The sequence below is a fragment of the Anomaloglossus baeobatrachus genome, chromosome 3 (assembly GCF_048569485.1).
Source record: "Anomaloglossus baeobatrachus isolate aAnoBae1 chromosome 3, aAnoBae1.hap1, whole genome shotgun sequence".
NCBI lineage: Eukaryota > Metazoa > Chordata > Amphibia > Anura > Aromobatidae > Anomaloglossus > Anomaloglossus baeobatrachus.
The window spans coordinates 411,612,901-411,625,046 of record NC_134355.1 but is presented as its reverse complement, the minus strand read 5'-3'; the positions used below and the strand labels follow the sequence as shown (position 1 = coordinate 411,625,046).

Sequence of the window (12,146 nt, the reverse complement as noted above, 5' to 3'; positions counted from 1 at the left end):
GGGGTATCCCCTGCACATACTTGAACCAGCGTATAAATGTGCTAGATCAACCCCAAGAAAAGAACTTGTCAGGTCACAAAAAAGACAAAAAGATGAGCAGATCACCCGACTAATAGGAACCTATGATGACCAAAATCCCAGGATAATGGAGGTGCTAAGGCGTTATTGGCCCATCCTTAAATCTGATCCAGATATAGGGAAATGCATTTCATCGCATGCTAGTGTTACATTCAGAAGAGGGAGGTCGATAAGGGACAAGTTAACACATAGCCATTTCGTAGCCCCAGAGGGACAAGGGACTTGGCTGGGTCGGAAGCCTCAAGGGACATTTAGGTGTGGGAGATGCAGCTACTGCCCACGAATCAACCAAAATAAAGAATTCCATAACAACAAGACAGGCAGAGTCTTTAGGATTAAAGAATTTGCAAATTGTAGGACCCAGGGAGTGGTGTATCTCTGTACCTGTAGCTGCCCCATGGGGTACGTGGGCAAAACTAAAAGGGAACTACGTGTCAGAATTGGGGAGCATCTGGGGGATATTGGTCATAAGAGAGACACGGCCTTAGCCCGACATGTCAATACATGCCATAATGGAGACGCTGGCATGATATCATTTCAAGTGATCGAGGTGGTTAAGAAACCAATTCGGGGGGGCGATTGGAACAATAAAATCCTCCAACGCGAAGCCAGGTGGATATTTCTGTTAGATTCTGTATCCCCGGTCGGAATTAATGAGAATTTGAGCTTTGTCAGCTTTATCTAAGCCCCTTTCTGGCTTTTAGTGTAGGATAGGAAAGGCATCTTCTCGCCAACTTTGGGGTCATTTTTACCTAATTTTAGTATAAAGCAACTCCAAGAACCCTTAGAGACATATAATGACATCTTTACAGATTTACGCAGAGTGTTGACACCAGTTAAATCACTGTGTCTCAAGCTTTAGCAATATTTTATAAACGAACTGGCACAGGCAGCATGTACTGACTACTTAAAACATGTGGAGGTAGTCTCACAGGACAATGTCAGTGGACAATGCTTATAGGCATGTGCTGACACCTGGTCTTTTGTGGATTTATTTTGGATATAATGGCTACTGAGCTAATTGGTATGGCTATGCAGTGTCGCTGAGGGCAGATGCGATTCAGTGATACATCTCCCTTTGGCGCTAGCAACCAGGATAGGGCTATTGTGCTGTCAATCTAATCAAGTTACATCCGGTCAGGCATGATCTGCCTCTATCCAGGCCGATGCGGTTGCTAGGAAGCCTGGGTGTCACTACCATTGAGGGTGACTGCAACTGAGTGATACATCACTCTCTGCAGTGTTAATCATTAGGATTGGATGTGGGATGTGTCAATCCGTCCCTATGCAGTATCGCTGAGGGCAGATGCGATTCAGTGATACATCCCCCTTTAATGCTAGCAACCAGGATAGGGCCATTGGGCTGTCAATCTAATCGAGCTACATTACATCCGGCCGGGCAGGATCTGTCTCCATCTAGGCCGATGCGGTTGCTGGGACGCTTATGTGTTACTACCATTGAGGGTGGCTGCAATCGAGCTAGACGTCACTCTCTGCAGCGTTAGGTACAAGGATTGGATATGGGATCTGTCAATCCGTCCCTTACGCGTCACTTCCGGCCACATAGGATCCGTCTCCGATTGGCCCATCAACATGTCAATCTCGGAGAACAGGATGTCCCACCCCCATATCGAGATGCGGGCGTTTTAAAAGAGCAGATGGCAGTGGAGAGGCAGACAAGCAGCAGGGACATTACGGACCTTCAGATCTTTAGCCTGGGAGGCCATCTAGCTGTGCCCTGGGGAACTTCATACGTCTGAGCGCCTGGTACCTTGGTCACTGAAGACCGAGCCTCCTGCTGGTAGGTGACTCTCCTTATTTAATCAGGACTGTATACGATATCCAGTATCTGGATAAGCCTAGGGGGAAATAACCTAGCACTAGTGCTATCTGTATATTATGTCTTTATAGGACGTGTTCATTTACTAGAGGGATCTGAAGTAGTGACCTAGGATTCCCACTAAGGAAACACCTGGGGCTTCTACTAAGGAAATATCAGTGCCCAGGTAATGACAAGGGAGATGGCAATGTAAGCCAATATGTCTCTGCCCTACATATGAGCCATACAATATGTTTTTCTCTATAGGGAGCGAACCAAGAGAGCAGGATCCACAACCTAAGAGAGGGCAGATAGACTTTTTTCTGCTAGAGAGTGCATGCTGCACCTTATCTCAAGTGCCAAACTGTGTATCGTCCATCATCTAAAAGCCTTCTTTCAGACTCATAGGTATTGTTGATATTTGTTGACATTGATGCCTGTTTTTGGTCATGTGAGCTTTAAGTATGTAAACCCCCTTAGCCTTTAGAGATGGCTTTCCTTTCTCTTATAGCAAAGGCCTAGAAGTGGCGCCAAAGGGTTGAATGTCCCTGGAGAACATCATGCATCATTTACCTATAATGGGTATGCTTCATTCTAGTATTAGATACCATAATACTGTGGAGAGATGTTATCTTGAAGCATTGACTCACATATTTATATTTTTATATTTTTGTATTGTCAATGTATATGTAGATATGGTGATGTGAGACACTGAGCAACATTAATACCACATTTTGGAGGAAAAGAAAAGTGGACCTAAGAAGGTAGTGGCATGATATGCACTGATAGGTGTGATTAGTGCATGGTGCATAGATATCTTGGAGACACAATGACCTATGTGGTGTATTACTATATTGAATTACAGGAGGACATCTATAGTCCCTTGTGTTGATGGTGTCAAGTTATATTGTACAAGCACACCCTGCTGCTGCTTTTACACCACACTTGGATGCTGTTCCAAGTAAGTCTCGTATGTGAAGGGGATTTCTTGGAGATTGGCTGGACTGTATATTGAAAGACACCAACTGTCTGTTTTTGTCTATTCACAGGTGTATGTTGGCTAATCACCCCTGATGAACCCCCGAACATTTTTTTAGGAGGGGGGGAAACGCGTCGGGAGGAGCTGTGGGCACCGATTTCGTTGGGCCCATTAGCTCTGTCCTAAACTGCTGTTTACAGTATCTGGACTGTAGCATAGTCTACAGTCCGAGTCAGGAACCAACAGATTTTAATACATTATATGTTGTCCTGGTCTTTTCACAATGCACCTGGTGGTGGTGGTGTAGGTCAGTGGAGCATAGGGATATATAGGGACAGCCACCCGGAGCGGGGAGTGTTCAACACTTTATAACACTCTCCGCAAGTAGGCAGGAGGAGTTGAGGAGTATCGTAGTCCCTCCTAGTTCACTGAGAGCTATTCAGCTATCTATCTCTGCACGCTCCCTCTGCTCTTCACTAGGCCTTGATGAGCACAGTGTCTTTGTGTTTTTGTCAGATATCTGGTGTCATATCTATATTTTCTATTATAAATTGAATAAAAATATATTTTTTATAGAGGTGTGTTTTAGTCATTATTTTACTCTTTCCATGTAACTATAATATTTCAAATATAATGTCATAACATACCAAATATATTTCTTGATTTTAATAAATCACATTTAATAAAATCAAGAAATATTTATTTAGGTACTAATTTTTATTGTCTAACAGAATCCACTAACCTTCCTTTTAACAATTTGTAAATGGGGTCATACCCTAGTAACAAATCTTGGCAAAATCTGTGTGGATTATGAAATTCATAGCATGTTTGTGATGAGGAGAAATTCGAGTTTCAGAAAAGAACTCCTTAACAGTGAATGTCTGCTAAACCTCAGATTGAAAATCACTGCGTCCCAGCAAAGGAATTTAGACCACACAAATATCTGGCATAAACCCTACTCAGTGAGCAGGTGCACAAGAGTGACATGCTTTATTTTTACAAGCCTTTTATAGTGCTGTAATGGGCTAATATCTTATTAAATTCGTAAATATGCCACTTGTTATATTAAAAACATATGCAAAAAGTCTGACGTTTATCCATTTTGGAACTTCCTCTGCAGTGCCTCTTGCAGAATTTCTGGCACGTAATATCTCAGCCATGAATTTGGAATTGTTCAGATAGCCAGTCTTTTATCATATCTGCATTCCGTTGCTTTGTATCAGTCCTCAGCTTCTGACCTAGACTTAAGCATACTTGCTTTCCTGACATGTAGCAGCAATCTGAAAAAACTCTTCCTTAGTACTCGTATAAAAGAGAACTTGGTTATAGAAAAGTGTATAGTGGTTATAAAAAAAAAAAAAAAAGCATGTACAAAAACAGAGTATATTAGTACAGACCAAAAGTTTGGACACACCTTCTCATTCAAACAGTTTTTTTTTTTTCTTTATTGTCATGTTTCTGAAAATTGTAGATTCACATTGAAGGCATCAAAACTATGAATTAACACATGTGGAATGAAATACTTAAAGAGTGAAACAACTGAAAATGTCTTATATTCTAGGTTCTTCAAAGTAGCCACCTTTTTGCTTTGATTACTGCTCTGTATACTCTTGGCATTTTCTTGAGCTTCAAGAGGTAGCCACCAGAAATGGTTTTCACTTCACAGGTGTGCCCTGTCAGGTTTAATAAGTGGGATTTCTTGCCTTATAAATGGGGTTAGGACCATCAGTTGTGTTGTGGAGACGTCTGGTGGATACACAGCTGATAGTCCTACTGAATAGACTGTTAGCTGCTTTTTTTTTTTTTTCTTCTTCTTCTCTCTTGCTATAATACAAATTCTAAGTAAAGCAACGAGTGGCCATCATTACATTAAGAAATTAAGGTCAGTCAGTCCAAGAAACTGGGAAAGCTTTGAAAGTGTCCCCAAGAGCAGTGGCAAAAACCATCAAACGCTACAAAGAAACTGGCTCACATGAGAACTGCCCCAGAAAAGGAAGGCCAAGAGTTATCTCTGCTGCGGAGGATAAGTTTGAGTTACCAGCCTCAAATTGCAGGTTAATAGCAGCTCAGATTAAAGACCAGGTCAATGCCACACAGTTCTAGCAGCAGACACATCTCTATAACAATTGTTAAGAGAAGACTTTGTGCAGCAGGCCTTCATGGTAAAATAGCCGCTAGAAAACCACTGTTAAGGACAGGTAACAAGAAGAGACTTGTTTAGGCTAAAGAACACAAGGAATGGACATTAAACCAGTGGAAATCTGTGCTTTGGTCTGATGAGTCCAAATTTGAGATCTTTGGATCCAACCACCATGTCTTTGTGTGATGCAGAAAAGGTGAACGGATGAACTCTAAATGCCTGGTTCCCACCATGAAGCATGGAGGAGGAGGTGTGGGGGTGCTTTGCTGGTGACACTGTTGGGGATTTATTCAAAATTGAAGTACTGAATACTGAACCACCTTGGCTACCATAGCATCTTGCAGCGGCATGCTATTCAATCCGGTTTGCATTTAGTTGGACCATCGTTTATTTTTATAACAGGACAATGACCCCAAACACACCTCCAGGCTGTGTAAGGGCTATTTGACTAAGAAGGAGAGTGATGGGGTGCTACGCCAGCTGACCTGGCCTCCAGTCACCAGACCTGAACCTAATCGAGATGGTTTAAGGTGAGCTAGACCGCAGAATGAAGGCAAAAGGACCAACAAGTGCTAAGCATCTCTGGGAACTCCTTCAAGACTGTTGGAAGACCATTTCTAGTGACTACCTCTTGAAGCTCATCAAGAGAATGCCAAGAGTGTGCAAAGCAGTAATCAAAGCAAAAGGTGGCTACTTTGATGAACCTAGAATATAAGACCTATTTTCAGTTGTTTCACACTTTAAGTATTTCTTTCCACATGTGTTAATTCATAGTTTTGATGCCAATGGGAATCTACATATTTCAGAGTCATGAAAATAAAGAAAACTCTTTGAATGAGAAGGTGTGTCCAAACGTTTGGTCTGTACTGTATATATACATACAGTAGAAAAGCATATAGAAAAATATATTGTATTCTCACATTTGTTATTGCTTAATGTCAAGCATGAAAATACCCCTCCCCCCCCCAATACAGGCAAAATTTTCTGCCCAACAAATGTGGCAAGTTATTTATAGTTCTGTGTGACAGGTCTCGTTCTCTATGTATGTTTCACCAAAAGAATGAGCTGGTGTATGTTCACAATGGCCATTAAACCAAAGATTAAAAAAAAAATAGACACCTACTCTGCAGTAAAAAGCAATAGTGCATATAAAGAACATGGGGAACTTGATAACCATTGTTTTTAAACAAGGTGTAAAGCCATCCAACAGTGACAAGGTGTACCCAAATCTGGATGGCACCTAAATTCTTTAATATTAAAACCTTACCTTGTCTCAGAACAGTTCTCAATGTGAATAAGGCCGGTTTCACACATCCGGCTTTTCGCCGGTTTGCCGGATCCGGCGCTCTCCCGTACAAACAATACAGTACAGTGACAGCGCTGTAACTTCCGGGTCACATGCGCCGGTCACATGACAGCATGTGACCGGCGCTTGTTGCGCTGTCACTGTACTGTAGTCACTGTATAGGAGAGCGCCGGATCCGGCAAACCGGCGAAAAGCCGGATGTGTGAAACCGGCCTAAGGGCAGAGAGAGATTTTGGTCCCAACATTCGAGAGTTCAGGTACCGCCCTGATTTGGGTACACCTTGTCACTGTGGGATGACGTTGCGCTTTTTAATAAAAAAAAGTGTTTCAGTACCCTATGATATTTATATGCACTACTGATTTTTACTTGTGTATAGTAGTGTATGTCCATATTAGTTTTCTCATGTGTGTTTCATTTTTCTATTCCTGAAGAATAAATTGCTGCAATGAAAAGGTCATTCTAAATTCACAAATTCATTTTTTTACTTGACAAATGAGACTTGTTTGTCTATAGAGGCAAATTGTAGTACTAAAAATTACTGCTGTCTTAACTGTCCTAGACTGTGAAAGGGATTCTGTCAGTTTGAACAGCTATTCTGTGCTACCTTCTCACCCCCTGTGGGTGGTTATTTGTCCTTCCTCATTCTTGGGTCCTCTACCTGAGGCCTGGGAGTTTGCGGGTTCTGCGCAGTATCTTAGTTGTTCCCAGCACTGCGCTTTTCTGGACAGAGTTCGGATGTTGCTCCTGGAATCTGTTTCAGCCATTTTTCCAACTTAGGGGTCACTGCTCCAAGTGCTCCCATCATCACTGAAATCACTATTACCTTCACCTTCCACATCTTCTCCAGTTGTTCTTTAAGGCCCTGGTATTTCTCCAGCTTCTCATATTGCTTCTATCTATTATCATTGTTGTCTTCTGATCCTTGTCTACTATCACGATATCTGGTTGGTTAGCTACCACTTGCTTATCCGTCTGGATCTTTAAGTCCAACAGGGTTTTGGCCCTTTCATTCTCCACCACTTTTTCTGGGGTCTCCCACCTGGACGTAGGGGGACTTAGCCCTGTACAGATATTCCTGTATACAATTCCCGCTACTTGGTTGTGGCGTTCGGTGTACACTGTTCCTGCTTGCCTTTTGCTTCCTGCCACTATATGTTGGATTGTTTCTGTGGTTTCGTTACATAGGCTACACCTTGGGTCTTGTCTTGTGTGGTAGATCCCTGCTTCTATGGATCTGGTACTTGGCGCCTGCTCTTGTGCTGCTATGATTAGTGCCTCAGTGCTGTTTTGGAGTGTAGCTTTCTCCAGCGATTGGCAAGACTTCTTCATGTCAGCCACCTCCATTATCTGCATTATCTGTCTATGGTACATCCCACACAGCAGCTTGTCTTGCCATGGCACTTCATGTTCTTGTTCTTCCTTCCCAGACTTTTGTTGTTGCTGTCTTGGGCTGTCCCTCATATACAGTATAATATTTATTTATAACGAAAAATACGGTATCTAAGACGCACCGGACTATAAAATGCACCCCAAATATAGAGAGAAAGGTAAAAATATAAAAAATGGGGTCCGTCTTGTACTCCAGTGGTGTCTTACTGTAGGGGGGGTGGCAGTGGTGGTGGAGTAGTGGGGTCATAGGAGGCAGCGGCAGTGCTGGAGTAGGGAAACGCTGGCTGCTGCGTGGCCGTCTGTGCTGGCTGTCCTGGCTGTGTGAAGAAGGGCGGTGCGGCTGCTGTCCCAGATACTGGTGGTGTCAGCGTCAAAGAAATGCCCCCGGAATTGGCGCCTGCGCAGATTGAGCTCTTAGCTCAATGACAATCCGAGATCTCATCTGCCCACGCGTCTATTCCTGGCGGCATTATCTGAAGATCACACCACCAAAAGAGCATCTTACACGCCTGCTCCACACAGCCCCTACCGCAGCCAGCACAGCCGACAGAACATCTCATCTGACGCAGCCAGCACAGCTCCACCAACAGAGCATCTCACCGACCGCAGACAGCACAGCCCCGCACCGCCAACAGAACATCTCACCCACCGGAGCTAGCACAGCTCCGCACCGCCCTGGTCCACACACCCCCAACCGCAGCCAGCACAGCGCCCATTCTCCACCTCCCGGTAAGCTACATTCGGATTTTAAGACTCGCGCCTCAGTTTCCTCCCAAATTTTTGGGAGGAGAAGTGCATCTTCTAATCTGAAAAATATTGTGTGTCCAAACTTTTGACATAGATATATATATATCTATGTCAAAAGTTTGGACACACGTTCTCATTCAAAGAGTTTTCTTTATTTTCAGGACTCTGAAAATTATATTCTCACATTGAAGACATCAAAACTATGAATTAAAACCTGTGGAATGAAATACTTAAAGTGTGAAACAACTGAAAATATGTCTTATATTCTAGGTTCTTCAAAGTAGCCACCTTTTGCTTTTATTACTACTTTGCACACTCTTGGCATTCTCTTGATGAGCTTCAAGAGGTAGTCACTGGAAATGGTTTCCAACAGTCTTAAAGGAGTTCCCAGAGATGCTTAGCACTTGTAGGCCCTCTGCCTTCACTCTGCGGTCCAGCTCACCCCAACTCATCTCGATTGGGTTCAGGTCTGGTGACTGTGGAGACCAGGTCATCTGGCGTAGCACTCCATCAATCTCCTTCTTAGTCAAATAGCCCTTACACAGCCTGGAGGTGTGTTTGGGGGTCATTGTCCTGTTGAAAAATAAATGATGGTCCAACTAAACGCAAACCGGATGGAATAGCATGCCGCTGCAAGATGCTATGGTAGCCAAGGTGGTTCAGTATGCCTTCAATTTTGAATAAATCCCCAACAGTGTCACCAGCAAAGCACCCCCACACCATCACACCTCCTCCTCCATGCTTCACGGTGGGAACCAGGCATGTAGAGTCCATCCGTTCACCTTTTCTACAAAGACACGGTGGTTGGATCCAAAAATCTCAAATTTAGACTCATCAGACCAAAGCACAGATTTGCACTGGTCTAATGTACATTCCTTGTGTTCTTTAGCCCAAACAAGTCTCTTCCGCTTGTTGCCAGTCCTTAGCAGTGGTTTCCTAGCAGCTATTTTATCACGAAGGCCTGCTGCACAAAGTCTCCTCTTAATAGTTGTTCTAGAGATGAGAAGGTGTGTCCAAACTTTTGGTCTGTACTGTAAATATATATATATATATAATCTCACGAAATCCCCATACACTACACCCTCCCATGTACTACACCTGTAATATGCTACATCACTGCACGCCCATATACTAAACCTGTAATATACTATATCTCCATATAATACACCTGTAATATACTACACCCCCAAGTACTACGCCTGTAATAGTATACTACACTACACTACTACACCCCCCCCCATGTACTACACCTGTAATATATTACATCACTACACCCCCCATATACTACACCTGTGATATACTACATCATTACACCCTCATATACTACACCTGCAATATACATCATTACACCCCCTATATACTACACATGCAATATACATCACTGCACCCCTATATACTATACATGCAATACCTCACAACACCCAATATATACTACACATGCAATATACTGTACATCTCTACACCCCTATACACTACACATGCAATATAAATCACTACACCACCTATATACTACATTTACAATATATATCACTACACCCCCTATATACTACATTTACAATATACATCACTACACCCCCTATATACTACATCTACCATATACATCACTACACCCCCTATATACTACACATGCAATATACCTCACAACAACCCCTATATATTACACATGCAATATACATCACTACACCCCTATATACTACCCATGCAATATACATCACTACACCCCCTATATACTACACATGCAATATACGTCACAACATCCCCTATATACTACAGCTGCAATATACATCAACATTAGTCATCACTCACCTCTCCCTCCCGCCGCTGCAGCTCTTGTAGAAGTCCCCACCGCTACTCCTGTTTGGGTCCCCGCCAATGCTGCTCTCGTAGGAGCCCCCGCCACTGCTTCTCCTGTTCGGGCCCCCGCTGCTGCTTCTTGTACGGGTCCCGGCTGTGCTGCTTCTTCTGCCGGGAACTTTTAATTGACACACGCGTGCCGTACTGACGAAATCAGGGCACGCGTGTGTCACAGAGAAAGTGCTGGCAGGGAACAAAGGACAGATTCCTGCTTTCCACTGACTGCCCGGCACGCTGCTTGTGATGAGGGCAATCTGACCAGGGGCCTCCTGGAGCCTGGAGCTCCGGACAACAGGTCAGATTGCCCTCATTAGTAACCGGCCAGTAAGGGCCCCCTGAACCTTTGGACCCCTGTGCGACTGAACCGGCTGCACATGTGATATGTCTGCCAGTGATTTTGTCTCCGCTGTTCAAAGGAGTTACATTGGGGTTGGCCACACACTGGGTGTACCCAACACCTGGTTTGAATAGTCCTTTATTAGGATTGGTACATGTGAGTATGTGCAGTAGGAACCTACTCTGTATTCAAGGACCAGTTGGTCAACAGTTTGAGTGGTCTCTTATTTCAACTGTTGAAAGAGCATACAGTGGGTACGGAAAGTATTCAGACCCGTTTTATTGTTTCATTGCAGCCATTTGATAAATTCAAAAAGTTCACTTTTTTTCTTATTAATGTACGCTCTGCACCTCATCTTGACAGGGAAAAATTAAATGTAGAAATTTTTGCAAAATTATTAAAGAAAAACTGAAATACGTCATAAGTCATAAGTATTCAGACCCTTTGCTCAGACACTCATATGTAAGTCACATGCTGTCCATTTCCTTGTGATCCTCCTTGAGATGGTTCTACTCCTTCATTGGAGTTCAGCTGTGTTTAACCTGATAGGACTTGATTTGGAAAGACACACACCTGTCTATATAAAACATCACAGTGCATGTCAGACCAAATGAGAATCATGAGGTCAAAGGAACTGCCCAAGGAGCTCGAAGACAGAATTGTGGCAAGGCACAGATCTGTCAAAGGTTAGAAAATAATTTCTGCAGTACTCAAGGTTCCTAAGAGCACAGTGACCTCCATAATCCTTAAATGGAAGATGTTTGGGACCACCAGAATTCCTCTTAGACCTGGCTGGCCAGCCAAACTGAGCAATTGTGAGAGAAGAGCCTTGGTGAGAGAGGTAAAGAAGAACACAAAGATCACTGTGGCTGAGCTCCAGAGATGCAGTAAGGAGATGGGTGAAAGTTCCACAAAGTCAACTGCAGCCCTCCACCAGTCAGGTCTTTATGGCAGAGTGGCCCAACAGAAGCCTCTCCTCAGTGCAAGACATATGAAAGCCAGCATAGTTTGCAAAAAACAAGAAGGACTCCTAGACTACGAGAAATAAGATTCTCTGGACTGATGAGATGAAGATAGAACTTTTTGGTGATAATTCTAAGCGGAATATGTGGAGAAACCAGGCACTGCTCATCACCTGCCCAATACAATCCCAACAGTGAAACATGGTAGTGGCAGCATCATTCTATAAGGGTACGTTTCAGATGCAAGACATGACAACTGGTTGCAATTGAAGGAAAGATGAATGCTGCCAAGTACAGAGATATCCTGGAAGAAAACCTCTTCCGAGTGCTCTGGACCTCAGACTTGGCCGAAGGTTCACCTTCCAACATGATAATGGCCTTAAGCACACAGCTAAAATAACAAAGCAGTGGCTTGCTTCAGAACAACTATGTGACCATTCTTGACTGGCCCTGACGTAAACCCAATTCAGCATCTCTGGAGAGATCTGAAAATGGCTGCCCACCAACGTTCACCATCCAACCTGATGGAACTGG

At 43.5% G+C, this 12,146-nt stretch overlaps 2 long non-coding RNA genes across 2 annotated transcripts; both read left to right on the top strand.

The window, feature by feature from the left end:
- Window positions 1-1,747: 1,747 nt before the first annotated feature.
- On the top strand, window positions 1,748-2,270 carry LOC142295356 (uncharacterized). The gene is made up of 3 exons (XR_012751435.1): window positions 1,748-1,879; window positions 1,990-2,084; window positions 2,165-2,270. It is a non-coding gene; the product is annotated as an uncharacterized LOC142295356 (long non-coding RNA).
- Window positions 2,271-2,407: 137 nt separating this feature from the next.
- LOC142295355 (uncharacterized) lies at window positions 2,408-3,449 on the top strand. Its single transcript, XR_012751434.1, has 4 exons — window positions 2,408-2,479; window positions 2,591-2,661; window positions 2,763-2,858; window positions 2,947-3,449. It is a non-coding gene; the product is annotated as an uncharacterized LOC142295355 (long non-coding RNA).
- Window positions 3,450-12,146: the final 8,697 nt, after the last annotated feature.